The following is an 11,878-nucleotide window of genomic DNA, read 5'->3' on the forward strand; positions in this document are numbered from 1 at the left end:
AAGTTTCCAGCAGTCGAAACAGAGTTGTCTAATTATGGAAAGGAGAGACAGTTTCGTTATATTTTTACTGGAGAAATGGGCATATTGAAAATAACTGTCAATGGGCTAGGCTCTAGGGATATTAGGGCCATATTCATAGACATTTTTAGCGCGGGCTTTCGGTGGATTATCAGCGTTTTTCGTATTCATAAATCATTGTTAGCAATAGGATATGATTTGAATTCTGTACTAGTAACCAGTGGATATCCGGGGCTAGCTTAGTACGCTCGTAGCGCGTGCTGCGAAATGTCTATGGATAGCACCCTTAGTGTTCAAGGCAAGTAAGCGGGAGCCACCAGTGTAGCTTAGTCGGCTAAGGCGCTTGCCTGCCGATTCGAAGTTGCGCTCGGGCTTTGGTTCTATTCCCGCTTGGGTTGATTATCTGGTTGAGGTTTCCCCAACCGTTAAGGCGAATGTTAGGTAATCTATAGCGTACCCTCTGTCTCATCTCGCTATCACCAACCCTATCGGCGCTAAATAACCTAACAGTTGATAAATCGTCGTTAAATAACCAACTAAAAAATTAAGAGAGCGGTTCTAAAGATTCTTTAAGTGGAGTTGATTTAGCTTCCCCAGAATAAATCAGGGTTGTAAATAGAATTCAATATTTTTAAAGAGTTAGGAATATTATTTTCTTTTTTGAAATAATATTTCCAGAAAATTATTAAAGCCAGCGAATTATTCAAGGGCGTGGGATATTCTCGTCTATACTTACGATTCAATGGCTAATATACCATTCACACAGAGTAATATGTATTATTGTCTATTATTGTATCCTACACTACATAGTTATGATCTTGCTAATCCCTGGAAAAGGAGCTTGCACTATGATATTTATATGCTAGTGGGTTAGTCCAGAAATGTCTGTAAGTTTTAACTTGGGACAAAGGTCGTAAAGTGCGCGAAAAAAAAAAATTCTCTCAACCGAGGGATATTTTACTTGAGAGCACTTCAATATCCCTGAGCCATTACTCATTCAGAAGACCGTTTTAAGAGAGTTAGATACGGTGTTGGAATTGTCTGGGGAGGGAGGGAAGATAGGGGATGTATAAGAGGCCCCGAAGTTTTGTTCGTGCTATGGTTATAATCAGTAAAATATAAGGGGGACGATGAATGAACCTTATTATGTGAAAGGAGGGGGGCAAATGGAACCCTTTTAGCTGCTGAATAGAAGAGACCTTTTCAAAGGCGAATTCTACTAATTGCAATTTTCAATTACCTCCATCAGGTCTTGAGAGAGCGTGCTCTCAGATGAGTTGCGAGTAATGACACGTCTCTACTATTTTTATCTTCAAAAGAACTTTGCTGGGCGTTTGTTACAGTGTTCTCGGGTATCTTTACCGCGTTGCGAAAAATTTACAATACGCAACAAAAGTGTTAGAACTCTAATGCACGTATTTTTATATTTTGTAACGGAAGGAAAATGGTTAATGCGCAACAAAGTGGGTAGCACAGAAGAAACCGAAAGAAGACATAAATATGATATTACATCTTCAGAAGAGAAGTAGTTTGCACTTATTCGTTGTTCGTGATGAATTAGATTTCACAACGTTTCGAAGGTTCATTCGTCTTTCCTCCTTCGGAGAGCAACAACGCAGGTATGAGAAGGGTAATATGTATAGAACTGTGTCTTTCTCCTCACTAGGTATGAAGGTAACTTGGGAATTTGCCGTCACATAAAAGTACAACACCCTATTATCGTCGAGAACGGGAAGGAAAGGAGAATAAGAGAAATACATGACGACCGAGGGAAACGTAAGGGAAACAAGTGAATACAAAGGGAAGAAGAGAAATACGAAGAGAACAATGGGAATACAAAGGGAAAAAATCGAATTACTGGCAAAAGAGTAAAAATGTATCAATAAATTTAATAATAAACCGATACCGATAACATTTTCTGAAATACGAGTTCAACGAAAAGTCAAAGTGAACAAGGAGAAGACAAGAACAAGGAAACGACAAGGAGAACAAGGGGGGAAACAAGGGAACACAAGGACAACAAGACAAATGTAGATTGTAGAGAGAACAAAGGGAGTATAAGGATAACAAGACGAAGACAAGGAGAAGAAGGGGAAAGCAAAGTGTACAGGGGAAACACAAGAGAAAAATATGAAGATAAGGAGATCAAGCGGAAAGCTAGATGAACAAGGCGAACACAAGTAGAAAAGAGGGAATGTAAGGAGAACAAGAGGAATACAAGGAGAATTAAAGGAACACAATGGAAACAAGAAGAAGAAAATGTGCTCAAGGGGAATGCAAGAAGAACAAAGGAAACAGAAGAAGAAGAAGAGGACAAGGACAACTAGGGGAATATAATGAATGCAATGGAATATTAGGAGAATGGGAAGACAAGGAGAAAAATATTAACATAAGGAGAGCAAACGAAACACGAGGACAACAGGGGGCACACAATGAGAACTAAGGGTACACAAGGAGATCAAGGGGCACACAATGAGAACGAAGAGCATATAAGGACAAGAGGAATATAAAAAGAACATGGGAAAGATAACGTGAACAAATTGAGTACAAAGAGAACAGTAGAGAACAAAAGGATAAGGCAAGGGTTGCGGAAGCAGGTTGTAGGTACTCCTGACGACATATTGTGATTGCACCCATACGTAGTTCTACGTATGATTTTTTAACGACGCTGTATCAGCTACTAGGTCCTTAAGTCGATGGAATTGGTGGTAGTGAGATGGTATTTGGCTAGATGAGGCCGAAGATACGCTATAGGTTACCTTATATTCGCCGATGATTCGCCATGTGATTACCTGAAATTGTCTTACAGTTGAGAAAATCTTCGGAAGAAACTCAACAACTGAACTAGGTAATCAGACCAAGAGGGAATCGAACCCACGCCCGAACGTAGCTCGAGATCGACAGGAAAACGCGCTGCCGCCTGAGCTACACCAGTGCTTGTGAGAATGGTAACCTACTCGTTGTGGTCGTTACAAGTGGCTAAATGCACTTGAGTGGCCAACATCTGCCAACAGAGTGCGGGGTAATGTATTCAATAGACCAGGGATCGCAGAGAAGGAGGTTTGAAGACAAATATGAATAAGTGGAATAGAAAATGAGAAAATGAAAGAAAACTAGAGTGAAGATTTTAGTACAGTGTGTCCCGTAGAATCACTACCACAAAGAAACCTGAATATCTGCTAAACTAATAGTGACAGAATAACCGGACTTATATTTATGTTACAAAAACTCACCAAGTTTCAATAGATCTCCACATGTGTGCCTCTGGTGCCCCGAACAATATCAAGACGGTATTTTATCTCCCTCCAGCATTACAGGTGTGACGGAAGCACAAGTTGCAGCTTTTGCACAAGTTGGATTTTGTATGCTCTAGTCGCAATCTTTTATGGGCAATGTTGTGAACAGTCGACTTCGGAATACCCAGCTCTGAACTGCCCCGTCGAATTGATTTCCTTGGGCTGCGCTGAAATGCTCGCCTAATATCTTCAACTTTAGCTGCGGACACTGCTTTTTTTCCTCTTCTCTTCTTCCTTAAAACAGAGCCTGTTTCCAACACCTGATTATATCATTTCACAATGGTATGACGTTCTGGAGCATTTACACCATATTCCTGCCTAAATCGTCTTTGCACTGAATTGAGAACTTCAGTTCGGTTAACAATAACAACATTTCACTTTCTGCTGTACCGTGAATTCCGCCATTTTAACTCTGTTGTCATACCCCGCGCATGCGCACTAGAGTCATAATTTTCATTGTTATCAAACTTGGAGAGTTTCTACATAAGACAAGATGAGAAACATATTTATAAATTCACTGAGTGACAAGATATTTATATTTCTTTGTGGTAGGGATTCTACGGGACACAGGTTATATCATGAGATGGACATGAAATATATCCCAATGCTCTTGAAGAATCACTTACTTGTACTTCTATTTGTGAAAACATAAATTTTTTCTACAATACATTACATTACAGGCACTGAAATATGAAAGTAGCAGTGACGATAGTTGTGATAATGGTCGTGGTGTTTGTTGGCAGTGTTAGTAATAGTTTTTAAATTTTTATTTGATAGCAAAATGGTATTTGACGAAATGAGGCCAACAATTCACTAGGAATTTACCTGACATTTGCCTTACAGTTCGGAAAAACCTCGGAAAAAACCCAACTAGGTAATCAATCCAAGCAAGAGTCGAAGTCACGTCCGAGGGCAACCCTGGATCAGCAGGAAAATGCGCTACCGCCTTAGTTATGCCGGTGGCGTTAGTGATGGTCATGGTGGTAATGGTAGTCGTGATGAGTGGTAATCGTGATGGTATTAGTAGCACTATTGATTACCCCAGCTACCGGCGTGGCTCAGTCGGTTAAGGCGCTTGCCTGCCTGAAGTTGCGTTCGGGCGCGGGTTAGATCCCCTCTTGGGCTGATTACCTGGTTTGGTTTTTTCCGAGGTTTTCTCCAACCGTAATGTGAATGCAAGGTAATCTATGGCGAATCCTCGGCCTCATCCAGCCAAATATCATCTCGCTATCACCAATCTCATCGAAAATAAAATATTCTATTCTATTGACTAGAGACAGACGCGTACACATGAGTATATGAGTAACTATGGGAAGTTAATACAAGCTCGGCATACTCACATACAGGTAGATAAATAAGTATAATAGTATTTATAGGATATATTTATGTGTTTATATAGGATACAGTATACCAGTTAATTTTCAGTTGTCTGTGGCTCAAAAACAATTCTTTACTTGTCTTTTTAATGGTGTATTCTGTTTTATTGCATTTATGTTATTGGATGATTGACTATTATTCATAGCTTATTCCGTTCCGTTCAATAAACACACTTAAATCTTACAGAAAATTGTATTAAATCCATGACTGGTATCTAAAATGATCCTTATTTCACTGTCCTTAGTAACTTAAACAGTGAAACAGCAGTGAATTAAACAGCAGTGAACTTAAACAGCAGTGAATTAATCTTTCTCATCACACTCTCCATGATAGCAACAATTCAGTCCATACATTCAATCATTTATAACTTTTTCACAAAGAACAGTTTTCAAAAAAGAGCCTAAAATTTGAAATTAAAATTTATATACCAGTAATGAATAGAAAGATTTTATGCTCTGGTGGAAATAATCACCTTCTGCCTCACCTCGGGCGCTAAAGATCCCTCTCGCGGATAAAGTGTTATTTTACTCTATTATACTGTAAATTACTATTACTTATCATAATCCTATTACCATAATGCTTGTTCAGACAAAACACGCAATCATAGGGATTTCCTCAAACCTAAGAGCAAGCAACGGCAACAACTATAAACTGCAAGAAACTTATGTATAAATCATAATTGAAACCAGCTTTGGAAACACAAACAAATGAAGATCTCTCCCGAGTAAGGATGTAACCAACAAAACTGTACTTCATGTTTCAGGAAAAGAAAAATAACTGAAATTGAAGGGTTCAGAGCCATAGTGGGCCAAGAGCCATTTATTCAAAACGGAGAAAGCAAGGGTTAAAGTCAAGTTAATAACATAGTTTAATGGAGATTGACATATCATTTAGTTTGAATGTGTATACTTTATATTACTTGCTATATGTTTCCATTGAATTATGTTAATAACTTAATTTTAACCCTTGCTTTCTATGGTTTTAGTAAATGGCGCTTGGCCCACTATGGTTCTGAACTCTTCAATTATAAATATTTCATTAGGTCTATATTTACTAAACAAGGATACAAGTTTAATCAGCTATTAAAAGAAATAATCTATTATTATAAATGATTTAAATTACTTTTTTCACGTACGTCACATGAGGCGATTCATTTCAAAACTGAATATGTGCACTTAAAAAAAAATTGAGTATAATAATAGACTACTTGAAGTATTAATGCATCACATGGCAGACTGTTTATTTGTCAAAACCGTTTATTTTCCTGGTATATTTAACGTTAAAACCTGAGTGTCATTTCAAAATGTTCTATTGTTTGGAGTCCTGTCATACCAAAACTGGCTTTTGCAGAATGAGAATTTAATTTAGAGAGGTAGCAACCATTTTGCTCTTACATGTCATTCCTCTAAACTTGTGGCCAATGAAACACCTCCTTTTATTAGTTGAAGTAATATTTTTTTCTATCATAAACAATTTGTGAAAGTGCACATAGCCAGTTTTGAAATGGACCGCCTCACATGTTTAAAGAATTTGATGTTGCATACTTGTTCCAAGGAGGTCTTCAAATATAAAAAAATTGATCGAAGCAGAATTTAGGCAATAGAGATTAGATTTATTCGCAACACAGTACAAAAAAACAGAAAGAAGAGGTGGAATACTTAATGAAGAAATAAGAAACATTTTAGGAATTGGAAATTTGCAACATTAGCTGAAAGGTATCAGAATTGGGTGGTTTGGATATGTCATGAAGATGGGTGATGAAGAATTACCGAAGAAGACATTGACATTAAAATTTAGTGGACGGAAACTCTCGAAAGATCTTGGACAAGATGAAAACATATACAGAAGATATTTATTTCAGAATTTTATTTCATTTTGTTGTAGATAAAGTTATTCCTGTTAAATGTTTATCTTTATAACTGCAGTGATTACTTATTTTGAAGCTGTGAACTGACTTCCTTGCGTCACCCGACCTTCATTTCTTCCTTTTTTTTTTATATATTTCTTTAGTTTAACCGTTCACGCTTACAAGAATGGGGCGTAAACTCTCAGTTCCGAGATCTCCCAATTATTCCGATAACTTCCATTCAAAACAGAATAATAAAAATCGATGATTTCAAAAAATTGAAACGCTTATTTCAGAAACCAGTCAAGCGCCAAGTTAGCCAATTGTGGCAAAATAAAAAAAAAAATAAAAACTGTCTAGCATCAGACTAAATGGTTTGTTAGTGGTTTTGATATTTTTCGCTGAAAGTAGTGTATATTTCAATTTTTTTTATCTAAGGAAAATTAATTTGTGCGTTTTAACTTAGCTGTAAAAATACGAAAAATTTTTTCACTTCACTGATTTCTGCAATAAACGAGTGGTGGAAACATATTTTTATGGCATATTTCTCGAATTGTTTAGGATTTTGTTATGAAAGCCATATTTTTAAAGGAAATATGTAATGTCTTTAGAGGTAGTATTTTCAAGCAGTAACTGACAAATTCTCCCTAATCTGTTATGTGAAATACCATGGATTTTCATAAATACATTCTTGCAAACATGTTTCAGTACACCACCAGTCCTTAAATTATAATTGTAAGATTGAGATCTTTTAACATTGCCTTCATTAATATTTTCATGGCCGAACTCTTGCTCTGGACTTTGTTTTTTACGTATACGCTTAACTTCAGTAACCTCAACCAAAGTCTGAATGTAGGTATCTTGAGAGTTTTTATTTTCGAGAGAAGGAACATATCTTCATGTTTCATGTATCACTTCCTCATTAATGCTTAAATACCATTTCGCATTGCACTTACAATTGAGAATGTCGGGCTTGATTTTCTGAGGTATTTCCCTGCCAGAATAAGAAACATAGCCTTCTCCTTTTACCCTTGCATTGCGTATAGTATTACGTTTATAAGTGTTTTCGTTGACCACTCCTCGTTTCCTTTTAGGTACAGGTTCGTCTTCTGAACTTTGTGGCTTTTCACTATGATATAGGTCTATTGTTATTATTAAAAAAACACTACGCCAGTCTTGCGATGGATACTAATAATTGCGGGCGAGAGCTATTTTATGCCCGCTGCGCGCGCGCGGAGCTCTTTTACCTGTAAACATTGCTAAAGGATGTACAGATCTTAGAACACAGCGCATCATGACGGAACGGAAGCGCTTGAAGCTTTCAAGGAAGAGTGGAAGATACAATATTTATGCTTCGAACATGGTGATGAAGTCCAGTGTTTGTTGTGCAATATATATATTTATGTTGCTTTTTTTTTTTTTTGCAAATGGTATATATATATATATATACCATTTTCAAAAAAAAAAAAAAAAGCAACATAAAACGGCATTATGAGACGCAACATGAAAAAAATATAGGCATCATTCAGTAGAAGAGAGAAATAAATTAATTTCGGAATTGACATCGAAGGTAAATTAATTTACATTTGGGTCAGTAGATAGTATCTAGATTCCTGTTATTTCTTTATTTTAAATGTATTGTCGATTTTTATTTTAGTAGTTATTTTACGCTTTATCAACATCTAAGGTTATTTAGCGTCTGAATGAGATGAAGGTGATAATGCCGGTGAAATGAGTCCGGAGTCCAGCTCATATTGGGTTGAGGGAAAACCCAGGAAAAAAACCTCAACCAGGTAACTTGCCCCGATTGGGAATCGAACCCGGGCCACCTGGTTTCGCGGCCAGACGCGCTAGCCGTTACTACACAGGTGTGGACTGTATTGTTGATGTTTTATTTGTTGCTTGTTTCTGGATATTTACTTTTATTAGACTACGTGTTTCTTTAATTTAGATATAATATTTTATCTTTGATTGCACTTTAACTTATACTATTACTAAGCTCAAAATGCTAATTCACTTTTATTCCAATAACTATTTTCAGGATATTTAGCAAATATGAACTAAAAATTTTGAAAACTTTTATGCAAGGAGCTTTTCTAGTAACGCCAATATAAAATATACTTAAAAATATAATTGCAAAACTATTAGACCTAATTGCACCAAATTTTGTACAGATGATATTATTATAGATCTGTTTATATAGTTTACATTTCACAAATTTTGGCCGAAATTGTGGAAGTTTTAATTTTTTATTTTATTTTATTGCTTTATTTTACGACGCTGTATCAACATCTAGGTTATTTAGCGTCTGAATGAAATGAAGGCGATAATGCCGGTGAAATGAGTCCGGGGTCCAGCACCGAAAGCTACCCAGCATTTGATCGTATTGGATTGAGGGAAAACCCCGGAAAAAAACCTCAACCAGGTAACTTGCCCCGACCGAGATTCGAACCCGGGCCACCGGGTTTCGCGGTCAGACGCGCTGACCATTACTCCACAGGTGTGGACTGAAAGTTTTAAAAGTCATACAAATTCCATTAAATGATTGACCCCAAAAATTACAATAGCTCTCAATATCTTAATTTAATCAATTTATTTTTTCGTGTTACGTGCATCTCACAAATCACCCTAAGAAAACTCATTAAATAATCACGACTGGAGAGTAAGGATTACATTTTCACAATCACACAATCAATATACTCTATTTCAATCAATATTTTCATTATTATTTTTTCAACAAATACTCAAAAGTACTTAGAGATCACACACGTCGAGCAGGTAGACCCTATTAGTTTCTCCTAACCAATGAAGTGAAGTATTTACATAATAAATAATTGCTTTTGACAATAAAATGGTTTACATACAATTAACTTTTCCTATTTCTCTTTTTGTTCTTAAAAAACCTTTCCCTTTGCGATTTGTTCATATATGTACATGTATATTAAATAACTTAGTAATTAGCTCTATTACATAGCCAGAAATTTAGTAACGCAAGTTATTGTAATAATTGCTGTCTTTATTCGCTGCATGTGCATGTACTGTACATCCCTGTTGTCTACGTTACGACGCCAATAAGTGGATGCGCTATGCGCTCGTGATCAAGGTCGAGCTCTTCTACCGTGATTGGGATCTAATATCATCTCATCCCTGTACTACGCTAACCAAAAAACACTTTTTCAATCGGTTGGTCACAAAACTATGAACACAAGGTACCCAGAGTTTACTGCAGAAACCAGCTAAGCGCTGTCGCTTGACTGGTTTCTGACCTAAACACGAAATTCAATGTAATGCCTGGCCATTACAGGAGGATGGCATTTGACTGCTTTCAGCACTAAAATGTACGAATAACCTCATAGAACATTATGCCGCTTTAACTTTTTTTTTTTTTGGCTGGTTTCTAAAATCAGCTATTCAATTAATCTTCTCCTATTAAATTTAGTTGCAAGATAAATAAATTCTTCGGTTCCACGCGACACTGAAGGTCTGTAACTCGGTCGCTGTGTAAAACTGTGGCCGAAACATTATTGTATAACACTCTTTGTTTATTATACAAATAAGGATAGACAGAGATTCTGGAAATAGAAGGGCTTCGTAGATGGTTGGAAAGTTATAGCCTTAGTATTACACGGTTAAATTGTTTTCTGATCTCATGCGATTGATCGTATAAAGGATGTAAAATTCATTGGTTCGATAAAAGGGGAGAGGAAGCAGGGACGGGAGCTGATAATTAATGAGATAAAGTAGAACTATGGAGCGATTAGCGCTGGAGATCGGGAAGTGTTACTTAATGCTATAACGAACTCATATCCAGATGTCTGGGTCCCATGAAATAGAGAAGTAATATAGACGATTCGAAAGTAGAGCTTCCACTTTTGTGTCATCGTCTCATCACTATCTTCCATTTAAATTAACACTTTTCTCAGGGCCCTAACTTAAAGGAGTTGCGTTATAAAAATATCATCATCGTTATTATTATCAAAGCATTTCTAAAGCCATAGGCTTAGCTCAGGCGATAGCGCTTTTTCCTACAGATCAATATGTGATTCGAAACTCGTATTAGCTTATTAATTGATTGTTTTTTCTTTCGCGGTTTTCCCCAACTGTAAGGCGAATGCCAAATAATCTCATAGCTAATCCTCTGCCTCATTTCGCCAAATACGACCTCGCTAGGGCCTATCACCAATTTAATTAACGCTAAAATAACCTCGTAGTTGATACAGCCGATACAAAATAGATCATTTCGAAATATTGTTTATTAGTGAAGCTACATACAAACCCACTTTCTGCGATGTGTATGCAGTCGATACATTTATGATATATGAATAAATGAATAAATATTTGTTAACTACAAATGGGTTTTCACCCTGTGGTAGTTACAGGAAAAATAACTTGTATAAAGGCACGACATATTGACAGAGAAACTAAAGAAATACGGGGTAGGAATATAAACAAAACAAGTCAAGGACAGAAAATAAGAGAAAGAAAAAGATAATATTCAATAAATGTAGTCATACTGTTTAGAGGAAGTAAACTGATGCTTGAAGGACCGCAGTATTCAATATTGTAGCCAATAATATAGAAGAGGATCCAGAGTAATAATTAAAGGGGCATTTATGTGCTAAATACAAGTTATAAGATTTGTGTTAAAATAGCAAATACAGGGTTGTTTTCGATCTCTGATAACGAATTTGAATGACGTCATGTGCGTCAGGAATCACACCGAAAGCTGAATTGCTGCGAGAGGTCACAAACCATTAGTGAGTGATTTCATAATCAGAGTACACGGTGTATCACAGTAGCAATGCCCAAGAAAATCGAGCATTTTTGGGAGGGCTACACAACTCTTTCCGATGTCAAGTACAGTTACGTGAAAATCATAGGAGCCTGCAAAAAACGTGGTTTCGTTATTTCCAAGAAAGGCATCTTGTGTGTACCTAATAAGACTGGCAAAGCTCGGATGGGATTAATTCCAGAGTGGAAAAAGCAAGAAATTCCACCCCCTGTCCCAAGTCGCCGCACCCCACGAGATGATACAAATTAATTCCATTCGAGCTTTACCAGTCTTATTAAGTACATACAAGATGGCTTTCTTGGAAATAACGAAGCCTCGTTTATTGCAAGCTTCTTTTATTTTCACTTAACTGTACTTGGCATTGGAAAGTGTCGTAATGAACCCCTCACAAAAAGGCTCGGTTTTCTTGGGAATTTCTGCTGTGAGTCGCCGTGCACTCTGACTATAAGATCACTCACTACCTGTCACCTCGCGCCACAGTTCAGCTGTCGTGTGGCTCCTGACACACATTATATCATTCAAATTCGTTATCAGAAATCAGAAACAACC

The sequence above is a fragment of the Periplaneta americana genome, chromosome 14 (genome assembly GCF_040183065.1).
Source record: "Periplaneta americana isolate PAMFEO1 chromosome 14, P.americana_PAMFEO1_priV1, whole genome shotgun sequence".
Taxonomy (NCBI): domain Eukaryota; kingdom Metazoa; phylum Arthropoda; class Insecta; order Blattodea; family Blattidae; genus Periplaneta; species Periplaneta americana.